Here is a 13,043-nt window from a genome sequence, read left to right on the forward strand (position 1 = left end):
TTAGTATTTATCATATCTCAAGTTACTATTCAGTTTTGCAAACCAAAGTACCTCCTCTGCTCTACACCATGCTCTGGTGTATAAAAATCTTATTCCATTTAAGTTCCATTGCTTTCTAGGTCAATGACTCGGAAGAGTACCAACAACTTGCTAAATCACGGTCCGCATTTTATTTTCATGCAGTTAGATACCACTACAATTTCCCCCCCATAACAAATTTCTAATATTTCCTGATTAGTGAAATAGAAAAAATTCTTCCATAGAGATCCCAAACCATAATACATTAAAAACTTATGCACATAAAATATATGAATCCTATCTGATATTAGGAAGTTACAAAATTGCTGTGCTCCAGAGGACAGATTTTAACTTTACCTATGAAATATAGGTAGACTGTTTCCTTCAAAGAATAAAAACCAGTAACAGTAACAAAAACCATTCTGCTTAACAATTACTACTGTAATATCTTCCAAGAGGTAGGCTGAAGAGAACTCCTTACTTAGCCTGACAAGTGAGAAAGTCATGAAGTGTTTTGTTTCCCAAGCCATATGCAGTCCTGATATAGGATGAGACACTTCTGAAGGATCTCAAAGAAGACAAAGTATGGGTTCAGAGATGCACAGAAAATCTCAACAAGAAAGTAGCATACTTTCAGTGTATTTAATTATCTGGATTTAATTACAGTACAACACAATGCTAGAACAACGGATGAGCTTTTGTTTTAATATCTTACTACAAGACTCACTTTTAGCACTGCCTTTTTTCACTGAGGATCAAACTAGAAATTTAACATGAAGTTCTAGAATTAGCCTAAAGCGTAGACAAATGCATCACTGAAAATTAACTTTTAATTAACTTGCTAGTTTTAAATTTTGTTCTGAGAAAGCTAAAATGTTAATCTCAACAGCAGCGCATACTAATCTATCACACACTTAAAACTCAAAGATATCAGAGATCTTTTTGTTGTATAACTGTTCATTACAAGGTACAAGGTAAAGATGGAGAATAAGTGCTCCGCACACAGGACAACAGAAAAATCAATGTTTAAAGAATAAGTGCTCTAAATGAGTTGTTGACCATTTAAATAGTGTTTTTTCAAAAACTCTTTATGACTTTACTACCCTAAGTACAATACAATGAACAAAAGCACTTCAAGTCTCTTCTAGAGTAGAACTGTAGCAGTACTGCAGTAAGGCAGTAAATCAAGAACAGTGATCAAGACAGACTTACATAACATTTGCTATCACTATGTATAGCCATCCTTTTCCATTTTAAGAGCACATTACTGCTACTCCATCTAACCCAGCTTGAAACTGCAGTTCAGGACAATTATGCTGAGAATCACAGTGAGGAGAATTACTGGAGAACTAAGTTTGTCTGAAGAAATGTGAGAGTCACTTCATAAAGAGGAACAAATTCTACATCTAAAAATGCAGACATTGACCACAGCATGTAATTAAACATATTTCAGCCTTATTCTATTGTTGAATTAAGTAAATAATAGGCACCAAAATGTAGGCCATTGCCTTTACTGAAAGTCAATCATTAATATATTTTATTCAGTGAATGTATTTTCACTGACTAGACACCTGATGTAGAAAGAGAACCCCAATTTCAGGACCTCCTAGTTTACCTTTCTTTTCCTCATCTCTTATTTCCTGCGTTAAAGAAGTATACACAACTCCCATGTACTTCAGAGCGCTATTATACAGACTCTGAGGCATTAGTTTAAACCAGAAAAATTTAAATTAATTTTTCAAATTCTGAACTATAGCCACTAAGGAGGTGACAGCTTCATTTTTGCCATGTTCACGACCACAAACAGGCAGCAAGGCTGTCTGTCAGAGGAGTTAAGCCATAAAATGCTGCAGATTCTTCCCCTACTCATGATACAAACTACATGATCAATCACTGAAAATTAATGCTGGCATTACAAATGCACCCCCTGAGTTCTAAAGTTAATACTCAAATAGCGCATGTAAATAGGGATCTAGAAACTGGAGTACTTGCCCTGGAGTAATACTTCAGTTCAAAACTGGACTGAGTAGTAGTACAACTGTGTTCATTTACTTGTTTCACGCTGAGTATTCTACTGGGAGGCAAAATACATTGACTTTGCACAATCTGAATTGAGCACAAAGATTTTAAAACAATACATAATGGGGTCAAACCAATATGGCCAACATTTATCACACTGCAAGCAGAAAGCTTTTTCTCCCATACAATTAAAAGATCGTTTTTTCTTCCTTGAAGTGTTAACACAGTTTTCTCATTTTGGGAGCAGCACTTCTGCTAGCAGAGTACACTGTGCAAACCATCTTGAATTCCAGGTCGGTCCTTTGGCTGTAAGACAAAGAAGTTCAAATGCTAAATTACTTCCAGATCCAATTGATTGAGTTCCTCATTCTGGTCTGCTTAGACACATCCTAAATTCCTTTCCTCTCACTTGCCTAACTCCACCCACCTATCAAGGAAGTAGAAGTATTTGTCTCCATAAGCAAGCATAATTCACAGGGTGGGGTACATCAAGCAAAATTGCTTTTCTATTTAGTTTTACACATGGATCTAGTAGCTCTTCGCTTACTAAACTCCAGCTCCTTCAACTCAGAAACACAACTAGTCCATTAACTTTTGAGTTCTTAGCATATCTCCTTTTAAAATTTATTCTAGCTACCTAAAGCAGGCACACACTATGAAACTAAAAGTGACCAGCTGGGAAGAAAGGGATTTTCCACAGTCAGATTGAACAGACTGAAGGAGTGGCAGCTGGCTATTCAGGGATTTTAAGTACTGAAGGTCCCCAGAGAGAAGAACAACTTGCTAGTAGTTTTCAGTAACTTCTTTGGAAAATAATAAACTTAATCACTCTTTATATGCAGTAAAGAAAAGAAGAAAAGCAAAAGAGAAAAAATTAACCTTCTTTGATATAACACTAAACAAAAAACATTCACCCTAAGTTTTCAACTGAAAGTGTAAGCCTAATGTAAATCCAGCTACTCCTGATGAAAAATGTTAAAATCCTCAGCTACCCCCAGGAATTCAGTGCTATCCTTCCAAACCTCACAGTAGCTCCAAGGGGCAGAGGAAGAGGACAGCAGGGAATATGCTCTTCTGCTGACCAAGTTGTTCTGTGTCTGTTTACACCTTGAAGTTTTGTTGACTGTACTGCCAGGACAACCCTGCTGGTTGCTCATACCTGTTGTCAAGCAAAATAAACTGTGTCAGTATAAGCAGTTTTGTGCCAGCATAACTGAGTCTGGGTATAAACAGAGTTCTGCCTTTTTTGGATGTATCTGAAGTGCTGTAAAGTATTAATCCTTTTGCTGCTTGCCACATCCTGATAGTTCAAGTGCTTTGAAGTTCCCTACAGGCCCTCTCATTCAGCTTCATTTTTGCCTAAACTAAATCAGCAGATTTTGCCTGAAGAGGACACAGGGGCTATGACAGGGATGGGAAGACGGGTGGGATTTCTGGGGAGGAGGAGGAACCACCTTAGGTAAAGGGGCAATGCCAAACATCAAGAGGCTCTAACAGCTTAAACTGTGCACAGAGCTTACATTTGTCTACAGCCTTAAGTTGCTTTACTGTGTCCTCGGTAGCAAAATGCCACCTTCCTCAATAAAACAGAGCAAACATTTCCAGGTGTGCTGTACCTGCAAACATTTCTGCACAGACCTTTCTTTTGACATTCAACATTGCAATGCTTATTTAACTGGTGAGTTCTACAGATACATTTAACACCTATCAGAATTTTAAATTATGGCATATTAAAAGCATTCACAAAAAAGAAAAACATGAAAGCATGTTTGCAGAGTTAATACCATCTCCTACCTGTTGTGCCCATTAGGCAAAAGCATTTACTTTCTAAACCACTATTCAAACCCCACCCAGTAACTGAACTTACTGGTCTCAAGGTGAAAAGCTCAGGACTCAAGGTTACTATTAGTCAGTAGCTCTATACTATTTTTCAGTATTTGCGGTTATCCACATAATCTACATCAGGAAAATTCAGAAACAGGATGTCAGACGTTTACTTTACAATGATTTTCTGATTTATAGTAGGAAGGGCTCATTATTAACAGAAAGGCTACTAAAAAGATTAAGCAATACTTTTTAATCAGTTTTAGAACTAGCTATGTGGAGCTTAAAAACATCCGATTTAAATGGTTTGGGCTATTATCACATAAAATTCTTGAGCAGTATTGTCGCATTTTTCAAAGCCATGCATATTAAAGAGATTGGCAGAGAATGGCTAAAGGTTTAAGTTTAGGAACTCAAACTATATCACAATCCAAGTTCTCTAGTTTAAAACAAAAGCAAAAACCCATGCCCACAATTTAAAGCTTGTGCATATATATAAAAGAATGAGGATGAAGATCTCTACCACTTGTCTCCAAAAGTTTCCTGTAATTATTCATTGCTGCCTTCAACTTCAAACCATAGTTCACACATCTTTCACAATTACTGCACCGTTCAAGACTGAGGTCTTCAACTCAGATGTGGTAATGGATGAAAGAAGTGAGGCAGCTAAGCACACCACCATCCTAGTTATCTGCCCTTACCCATCACAGGAAGCAAAGTTGGCTCCATGGCAGGGACAGCTGAACAACTCAGCATGGTTTCAGAACTCCTATCATTTTCTGTTTGCTTAATTTGGTTGGTATATAACAATGACCCGGGCTAAAAATGAGCATACTTTAGAAGCTGGTTCCTAAACCATATACTCACACCTCCCACAGCAGCAGCAGCATTCAGGGAGAGAACAGCTGAGCACAGGTTTTATTTACAATGTCAACCACCTGATTTCTATCAACTGCTATATGTCAAAATCTTAAGACCTTGAAGTACATTTCAAAACCAGAATTCTGACTCCTCTGTGTTAGGAGATAGCTGTCTGAAGTTGAAATAAATTAAGAAAACCACAATGACCTGCATCACCTTTGCTTTCATAAAATATAAATAAACGGCATTGCAATTTCTGAAACCCCCAACATCCCAATGGTCAGTACAGAACTGTACGAACATCACTAACTCACTTTCAGATTTCTTTTACTTACTTTAGCTCTAAAAGGAACTATCAACACTCCAAACATCTAGAACAGCAAAACTTCTGGAAAAAACGCAGTAGTATTATGGTGATGGTAATTTTTATTAAAAAAATTCTTTCATATGAGATAATCGTCATAGGATACCAATATTAAAGTAATAGCTTATACTGAAAACAGTACTTTTATGATTGTACGCCCATCCAAAAATTTGCACAAAAGGTGCCCAAGACACCTCTCTTTTTTAAAACAAAAACCCACCAAACCTGGGACCAACTAACATTATCAGAAAGGATGGTTCCCCTTGCTAACCTGTTTGTCCCCACCATCCCTCCTTCTGGAAGATCTGGTGGCATTCAAGTAACCTCAAACTCTGTTTTCTAGAAACAACAATTCGCACAGAACTTGACACTTGTGGAGTTAACTCCTCCCAATAATCATATTCTGTAACTGCAAAATGCAGCAATATGCCTAGTCATAGAAAAACAAGTCCTGACTTGAATGTAACACCTCATCCCTCAACTCTGTAATAAATACATTCATGTAGAAGATACATGCTGAAGGATGTGACCTGAAGCAATCCTAGCACGGTCTGCAATACTCCTTTCTCTTACTGAACAAAGTTTTTTTGTGGTAAACAGGTGTGGATCAGAGTAGTTAAAAAAGGTAAAAATTACTCATGAGCACTGATCTATGCGCAGATTATTCAAATAATCCAGAAATGCATTCACTGTCAAAAGGAGCAGGATGACAAGATACTCACCAAAAAAAATCTCAAGATAAAATGTTTTACCACAAAATGTGACAGCACTATATAAAAATAGATCTCTCTCCACATCAATGTCACTAGTTTTCATGCAAAAGGCTATTTTTAAAAGGCTATCTAGAAGAAGAGTTCTAATTTACAAGTAATTTGGTTTATATATAGCTGACTGACTTGCTACAGCAAGACATCTGTCACCATAGTTACTAATTACTACTCTTTAGAACACCTTTTTTACTTAATTTTTGTCCTCACAGTTCACAAGAATTCCTGAAAATCAGCCTTCTGCTACAAATACTGAATGGTTTCAGGACAACTAAAAAAATTTTACATATATTCTCTTCACAGCTGATTCAAAGTCTGTCCCCCTTCACATATGCTATGCTTTAAAACTTCCTTTTCGTAAGTAAAACACAAAATACATTACAGACATTAACAGCCTCAGAAAAGGAGAAACAACTTAATTCTGAATATAGACAAAGCAGAAAAGTTTCCTACAAAATATTCCCCAACTCAGTACTAATTACATACAATTTTCTTGAGGAAAACAAACAATTATTTGAATTTTCAGCCTATGTGAAAATTCTCAAGTACAATTTTAATTCTATGTGAAATTCTCATCCAGAAAATGCTGAGAGATTTTTAAGGTAAATTGCTGCTTTAAGCGCTAAGCTAAAATATATTAACAATGAAGTGCAATCAAGGGAAAGATTCCTAAGAAATGATTACTCACATATGGTCCTAAGATGCTCAAACTGACTCATTAGAATACAAAAAGTAATATAATGAAGATACTTATTTTGTATTACTGCTGTCATAGATGATACTATCTTACACAACATACAGAGACTTCAAAAAAACCCTTTCCTGCTCCATATTAAAAACCTGGCTAGTGGAATGGACTCATAAAACTAGATAAAAAACAGGTTTCTACAAGGATATTGTACTTGTTGCAAAGTTGTCCTGCTCTATTTCATTAAGGAAGCTCAGCCTCTTGTTACACAAGGTATTTATACAGCTATGTATCATGTATCACTGTGATACCAGTGATTACTTTGTATAATTTACATCAACTTCTATCACCACATCAAACATTTACCCTGGGGAAAACAAAGGGACAAGGTGACTTTCTGAGGTTTTGCTTAATGTTACTGTGTTCTCTATATTAATCAATTATGGAAATATACTGCAACTTAATATGGCCTTAAAATAAAGAAAATGCCTTAATAGGCCATCACCCAGAAATCCAGACTTCTTCAGGATAATAATTTAAGATAACTGTAAAATACTGCTGAAATACTCAATCTTGATGCCCTTACATGAATACTTTCCTCCAAAACTAGACTGAAAGCTAAATACTGTTGTTTACTATAATTTAATGAGTTTGGCAACATGACATACTCAAACTTTGCAATAATGGAAGTAACCATTACTTTGAAGTGTAAAGTCCCAAAGACTGTATTTGTGCATGTATCCAGATAAAATAAAGAATTGAGCTCTGCAAAGAGCAGGTTTCCATACATAACTCTTAATTTCTTTTCAGATATATGTTTCTAAAGGTTTGCAATTTATCATTGCTATTTGCTCTTACCTTCAAGTGGCAAAAGCACCTGTACTGATACTCTGCACTAGGGAAAAACACTAAAATTTTTATTAACTTCATGATCAAGAAGTGGTTAAATTTGACAGTTACATTCTTTGGCCACCTTCATAAAGTGCAAGATCAAAATAAGCTGTGGTCTTGTCTCCGCCTACTGCAATGAAAAGTATGACATAAAAAGGGAGATTTGTCATGTTTGGACATAGCTTTGTCCTAATTTAAGACCAAAGGGAAGGAATAAATCTCTCCTGGTCTTTAAATTTTAAGAGACTGATCTTATTTAAACCTTGCATAAAGAAAAATTAAAATCAAAGATCTACAGCACCTACTAAAATAAACACTAAATCATTTTAGTGGGAAAAACTGGAGAATAGACAGAATTGACAGAAAAAGCAGAAGACAAATGAAAAATGTTTTTTTAAAAAAAGATATCTTTGAATACTATCAGGATCTAGCACAGAAATCCAATACTAACATTATCTATTGCTTCCGTTTCCTCAAAAGCCTTGAATTAATGAGATACCTAAGTGATTAGCAAAAAGTTAATTGAAATTGAAGTTTTCCTTCAGAAGTTTGCATTATTAAACTTGTATCAGCAATTACATTTTTCATTTGCAAGCAAATTCAAGACAAGATTACCAGATACTCCACCAGATGAAGAGCCAGAAGAGAAGATCTATTTATATGAAAGCAAAAAGTATGAGGCAGCTCCTTAATTTATCAGGAAACTCCAACTCTCAACCTTAATCCCAGACATTTCAAAGCAGGTGCAATAGTGCAAAAGCTGCTTAACTATCTTGTTACACACTGCTAAGTTTCTCCAATTAGTTAATCATTACATCAAAGCTCCTCTACTCCTTTCAAAGAAGGATCTTTTCTCACATGTTCACTCTTCAACTGTATAGAGACTAAAGGGACAAGTTGTTGAAACTATTTCAACCTTTCCTCATTTCTGTGTTTACCTACTATCATTAGTTCCATACTACTGCTGTTTTACAACAGAGAAAACTCCCCAGTGATCACACATTCAGATGAAGAAAAAAGAAAAAATCAGATTTCAAACACCTTAAATTGCAGTAGTGGTTTGATATCGTCACAACACTACATAAAAACTCTAAAAATATTCTGAAAATTTTATTAAGAAATTGTCTCCCTTTTTAACAAGGAAGATATTTCATCTGAACAGACTTTTCTAATGCAACTACAGTGTTTATTTTTTTTAAAAAACAAACATCTGCAGCAGGCCTAGTTAATTCATCTCTATTTTGCACAAGGCAAAGATTTCTTGCTTTCTGACATCATCTGCTCCTGAACTATTTATTAACAAACAGGTGTCACAAGGAGAATAATGTACATCACATTCCTAAACTACAGCTAAAAATGACCGTACTGAGGAGATCACATAAATTCAATGCAGCCAACAGAGATGCAGAAGTACAAGTTCTAACTCAAAAGATCTCCCCTAAGTACAAATGACACTGTACTAATTTTAATCATGTCAAACTAGATATTTTTGTAACAGGTCCAAACCACACACTACCAAAATATAGTGTAGTGAGAGTTCACTGCACACTTCCTCATACTGAAAACAAGGGGTCACCAGAGCAATATGTTCTCCATGTTTTCCTGATGACTTCTCTATATCAAGTAACGATCAAAGCTTTTTTTTAAAAAAAATACTACATTTTATTTATTTTCATTCTGTGTTTTGAACTTCAGCATTCCAAACAGAGAGCAAATGCAATTAACTGGAAACCAAACACAGCCAGAGAAGGGTGCGGCTCCATCCAAAGATGGAAAAGTCGTTTTCCAGCACAGAGGAGAAATTTGACAATTGGGAATTTAATATTTGTACTCAAGGCACTGCCGAACCATACCTCCAACAAAGTGAGAGTGAAAATAGTCTCGGACGAGGCTGTATTTATTTGCAACTCATTCCTGGGTCAAGACTTTCAAAGCAAGCAATAACTGAATGCTGGTATTCGTGAACAAAGGCAGATTATTCTGGTGTTCCTCTGAGATCAACTACTTCACAATTTAAAAAGATTTTTTTTTTTTAAACTTAAGGAAAGAAATATCTATAGCATGCATCCACATACTGAGACAAGTCTGCCAGCAATGCAAGAGATTGTATGAGCTGATTTTTGATAGGCAATCTCAGAGAGTATTAGTCAGCTGTTTCTTTACCTGTGTCCTACTGGCTTCAGAACAAGGGGCAGGTGCTGCAGGCTTCTCACAGGTTTGGAACATCAGAACCACCCCAGCAGACACAGAGGAATGGGCAGAGCACAGATAAGATGTTCAAGGACATGGTAATCACAGTTTCAAACACAATGACTCATGATTCATACCGGTCTTAGTCGAGGGCAAAAATCACCTACACAGTACCTTGGATTTGCAGATTAAATGGTTTGCTAACATGGCAAAACTTGCCAGGGTAATTCTTCCAGTACAGCTTTCTACACAGACAAAAGTATTTTGATGTCTTTTTTCTAGCTATTTTCCATCATACCCACTAAGTCATCAGGTGAATTACGCTGATAACACTGTGCCCATGAATTTTAGTTGTCATACAAGCTAGAAAAACCCAAACCTACCTGAATGCCTTTAAAAATCTCTTTGTTGATAAAAAAGTACTTGAAACACATGATGAGTGCCCATGACCAATCTGCCAGTGGCCAAGAGGAGCAGGGGCAAAGGAATTGCAAAATACTGCTTGCAATCTCACAGACGTTCAGCTGTAAAGCCTGAGAGTAGTCATCCACACCTCTCAAACACATTATCAAGCCTTGCAATTTTTTTGGACTAAATGTGCCATATTTCCCTCTAAAACATGGAAAACATTTTTTTAAAGTACAAAAAGAATCTCTTTCTAGCACCAGCAGTTCTATATTGTCAGTCTAAGAATAAATATTCTCCATCAATGCTTTAATTCTTTAAACAGCTATCAAGTCATTTTCCAAATGGCAGATCCTTCCAGGTAAGAAAGCCAGAGACACCTCCAACTATCTATATGCAGATTTCAGATCACACTGTCCAACTGACAAGACACAATATAACATTCTTCTTACCAAGATGATATGCATTTTTAACGGCTAGAAACACACAGTGAAATTTTTCAGAGTTTTCCTACTAAAAGCAGCAATATTAAGTTGCTGATACTGTGTACATTGAATTAATTAGGTTATTCTTCCTACTTCGGTATCATCATCAGAAAAGTTATTTCCATTTCCTCCCGCCTTTTTTTTTTTAAAAAAAAATCAAAGCAGTTAGGATAAGCATGATAGTTTTTATTCCAAGCTGATTTAATTAACAAAAAGGAGGGAGTATGAGAGGGAAAGATGACCCAAGTAAAGATAGTTTCAATCCTGAAAAGCATATGGAAATCATAGAAAGATGACTATTCCCTCTGACTACCAAGCTTTTCCACGCAGCTACCAATTCAGGGAACTTGTCCCACTCCAAGTAGAAAGCTGGTATATTGTTCACCCAATAATGAAGGATCATCAAGTGATTTTTCTCATTAACTCAGTTGTGATGCTTTGAACTAGACAAAAAAATGGGTAGTTACAGAGAAAATATGAAGAAAAAAATCATTCTGCCTACCAAGAATCACAAAAGAGCAAATTGATGTAGGTGGCCTGAAGGACTTTAATACATTCACTCACCTAAAATTTGAATCCAAAGCCTCAAAAGGTTACAAGTGCCACTATACTTTTTCCATGCAGTAGCAAAAGGCACATCCCCAAACACTGCAACCAGCAGTTGGCACTAATAGTAATCTCATAAAATTAAAAACGCCAAATTATACAATAAATCCATCAAGATTTTTTAAAATTTCCATCATAATAATTATGGGTGGTATTCCCTGCTATCAAATTATATAACAGTGTATTATGTTTTCTTTGTACAATCCTGGTGCTATTCAGTTGTCATGGAAGTAGCATGCCGTTCCACAGACAAGTGAACACATTGCTACTGTAGAAAACACAACAGATCTAATCATTTGCAAGCAAGAATCACTGAATCCTTCCCTAAGCGTGAAAATGTCTTTTCTTTTCACTATTTAAACCTGAGTTGCAACCACTAGAGGGCAACGTAATTATACACACTCTCACCCAGATTTGGTAAAAAAGTACTTATGAGTAACTGAAGTTGAAGATTGTTTATGTTATGAAGGTGGGGTTTTTTTAATACTGAAGTTTCCATTAATTATAGCACATATACTGTGGGTTGTCTAAACTATTAATTCTGTGTTTACAGTCTAGACCCTCAAACGCAAGCTACTTTTAAGCTACAATATCCACATTAACAATTCTCCTACTTCTCAGATTTTAAAATTAGATTTCTCAACTTCAGTGTTCCTGCTACTGAAATTATGCAAGTTACTGAAATTCTACCCAGAATAAGCAAGCACGTGTAAAAATCAGAATGCTGTCAAAGCATTTTCCCATTAAATCTAGAAATTGAACTTCCTAATCAATGGTAAAGAATATCTAGCTAGAAATTTGCCATATGCTGCAAAAGAACTGGAACTAACATACAAACATCTTCCATGTCTGATCAGAAGTTCAAAAATATTTCTGTTCTGAGAACAGTTACGCTTTTTCTTTATAAAGGTTGAATTTTCTTGAAATGTATTCTTGACATTTAACATACCAAGTTCTGCTACAATTCATTATCTAGGCTCTTAGAAGAGCAAAGGAGAAAGCCCAGAAACTAAAGCAAACCAGGAGAATGAGTCATTTACTAAAAGAACAAGAACAAAAACAACTGGCAGAAGGATATGCACTGGTAACTCAAAACAAAAACATTTAAAGAATTATTTCAAAATCTACGGTCCCAATAAAACACAGAAGAAAGCTCAGCAAGTTTGGTTTCTCTAGTCATTAAAAATTATAATGACATTTAATAAGAGTGGCAATGCACTGGTACTGTGCATCAAATCAGGCCCGTCCACACTGGCCCATCTACTGTATGAGAACAAAATCTGTACTGTATGTCACCAAAACAGATGAACCCTCAAATTAAGTTCACATAAAATTCAAACTGCACTCCCAGTACAAACACAGCCTTCCCACAAAAAACATGTTTGCTGTTAAGTAATAAGCTTTGACATACCAAGAGATTTGTCATCCAAGCTTAAATTTAATATGGCTGTAGACAAGACTATACTTTGATTAAAGAAAAATCAGTGAGACTTTTACACTACCTATAATTAGTCTAGTATTAGTATGAAGTTTTAATAAACTTTAATTAGGATTAGATGCTATCCATAGCTTGTTTCAAAGGAAAATAGGTTGGGCCACTGGGAATTGGCAGCATTAAGAACAACATGGTTACATACAAATTCAAGAGAAACATGTGTGTGTCCCCATTGCTTCTTTCTTCTAACCTTCTTTGGAAAGTAGGTTTCTTCTGCAGCCAAATAGTATACTGAGGTCCTATGCAAATACCAGGCATATCAAGCCCTATGGATGACACAGGCTGACAGAATGTTTCATTTGATTATTACAGCTTTGCATTATTTCAACACTGTCATTAAAAAAAAAAAAGAAAACAAACCCCAAAGTTTGTGTCTTTTGCTATAGAACAATTTTAAAGTAGTGTTGACCACTCAAAACCAGGAAAAACA

The 13,043-nt window shown here is 35.8% G+C and overlaps 1 protein-coding gene across 29 annotated transcripts in view; it reads right to left on the reverse strand.

Moving 5' to 3' along the window:
* The window catches only part of SLMAP (sarcolemma associated protein), a 91,700-nt gene that overhangs the window by 58,697 nt on the left and 19,960 nt on the right, over positions 1-13,043 (reverse strand). The window lies entirely within an intron of this gene.

Source organism: Strix aluco, chromosome 11 (genome assembly GCF_031877795.1).
Source record: "Strix aluco isolate bStrAlu1 chromosome 11, bStrAlu1.hap1, whole genome shotgun sequence".
NCBI classification, from domain to species: Eukaryota; Metazoa; Chordata; class Aves; order Strigiformes; family Strigidae; genus Strix; species Strix aluco.